We start from the raw sequence: 2,240 nt of genomic DNA on the forward strand, positions 1-2,240 counted from the left end.
AATGAGTGGTGTATTGAAATCATCTTGAAAGGTGGAGATAAATTCCATTGTGGCAACAGACAGTTGTCATGATGTTTTGCAAAGAATGTCATTAAAAATATATGATAATTAAGCATAAAGTTATAATTAATGATTTGGAAATGGGATTATAGAACAAATAAAAACTCTCTCTAACCATTTGTAATCAATACTTTAGTCAAAAATTTCTTATTTTTTCCTTCCTGAACCAATGAACAACACATTTATTCATCCCTATCACTCAGTGTATTTCTCTTCTTCCACTCTTTCCCCTTTTCCCCATTGTTTCTTACAGAGCCTCTCCTTTATGATTTTTGTCTCTTTTCTTACCTTATTTTTCAAATTAAAACCAAGTGAATGCACAAGTCACATCAAAATGAATGCTACAAAATTATTAGTAATAAACATCTCTCAAAAGAAGAGATATCATACTATGCCTCTGTGCCTGCTGCTGTTCCCGCTGTGTCTGTTGGGAGAAAAAGAAAATGGCTGTGCCACCTCCTTATGCTGACCTTGGAAAATCTGCCAGGGATGTGTTTACTAAGGGCGATAGATTTGGCTTAATAAAATTGGATCTGAAAACAAAATCTGAGAATGGAGTGGAATTTACAAGTTCAGGTTCAGCAAACACTGAGACCAGCAAAGTTTTGGGCAGTTTGGAAACAAAATAAAAATGGTCTGAATATGGCTTGACATTCATAGAAAAATAGAACACAGACAATACATTGGGCACTGAAATTACTGTTGGGGATCAGCTTGCACATGGACTGAAGCTGACCTTTGATTCGTCCTTCTCATCTAACACAGGGGAAAAAAAAGTGCTAAGATTAAGTCAGGATATAAGCCGTAACATATCAATCTTGGCTGACATGGATTTTTATATTTCTGGACCTTCAATATGAGAAGCTGTGGTACTTGGTTATGAGGGCTGGTTGGCAGGCTACCAGATGAATTTTGAAACTTCTAAATCTCAGGTGACCCAGAGCAAATTTGCTGTTGGCTACAAGACCAGTGAATTCCAGCTGCACACCAATGTGAATGATGGCACAGAATCTGGGAGCTCTATTTATCAGAAGATGAACAAGAAGTTGGAAACTGCTGTCAACCTAGCCTGGACAGCTTAAAATAGCAACACTCATTTTGGAATAGCAGTCAAATATCAGATTGACCCTGATGCCTCCTTCTCTGCTAAAGTGAACTATTCTAGCCTGATAGGCTTAGGTTAAACCCAGACTCTAAAACCACATATCAAACTGACATTATCAACTTTGCTGGAAGGCAAGAATGTCAATGCTGGCAGCCACAAGCTTGGTCTAGGACTGGAATTTCAAGCATAAAAGAAGTTGTACAATCACTTAATTTTAAAAGATTTTGCAGGATAGATACCTTCAGAAATTAGTGTACCTTTTCATGTTGTATGTCTGGGATGCAAGTATTGCTATGTATCAATCATATTAGACCTCCAGGTTAAAGATGATTCAGCTTTAAAGTGTTATCCTTCCAGAGATATAGAAGAAACCTGACTCAGAAAAAAAGTACTTTCAGCTCCAGGCTTTTGAAGGCATATGTGATGACTCCCACAACAGCTTTCAGAATTCTTTAAGGACTGAAAGGATGCATTGATCCACCTTTTTTTCTTAATGTAGAGATAGTTGCTAGTGGAAGGCAATGATATGTAGGCACTTAGTAAATGTGAACTGATTAAATGAATACATTTTGACTTCCTGAGAATTCATTGTCCATTGCAGTCAACTTGGCTGCAATTCTATCCTAAGCGGGTAGACAGGCTCATTCCTTGATTGAGTGAAAACTTGTCTGAAAAGGGAACATTTTTAACTCAAATACTCATGAATTGTTCCAGCTTTGATTAGTTATTTCTGCCAAAGTTGTCTGTGGAGTCCTTTTAGTTGTCCACTTTGTACCATTTTGTTGTGGAGCCGGTTTGATGTGATTAAGCCAATAGTGTAGTACTTAATTCCTAGTCTCATTGTGGTTCCATTCACTTTGACTGAGTTACATATAAAGAAGTTGCTAGGACACTCAGCAATAAGCAGGGAACAGTCTGTTTAACTGTGCTCAAACAGTGGCATAACTTGGAATCAAAATTGGACTTCTGTTGTATTCTCATACTAATTTTGTTTTTTTTTTTTAGCAATTAATGGATACATTTTAGAATCTTCCATGTTGTGTGGAATTAGATGCCTTCCCCTCCAAATTCTGTA

General features: G+C 37.0%; 1 pseudogene; it reads left to right on the forward strand.

Annotated features, from left to right (window-relative positions):
• Positions 1-465: 465 nt before the first annotated feature.
• LOC138170100 (non-selective voltage-gated ion channel VDAC1 pseudogene) lies at positions 466-1,637 on the forward strand (annotated as a pseudogene).
• The last annotated feature ends 603 nt before the right edge of the window (positions 1,638-2,240 follow it).

Source organism: Petaurus breviceps, unplaced genomic scaffold (genome assembly GCF_028583685.1).
Source record: "Petaurus breviceps papuanus isolate PSGF00001 unplaced genomic scaffold, PetGlider_PUasm1.0 38, whole genome shotgun sequence".
Lineage (NCBI taxonomy): Eukaryota > Metazoa > Chordata > Mammalia > Diprotodontia > Petauridae > Petaurus > Petaurus breviceps.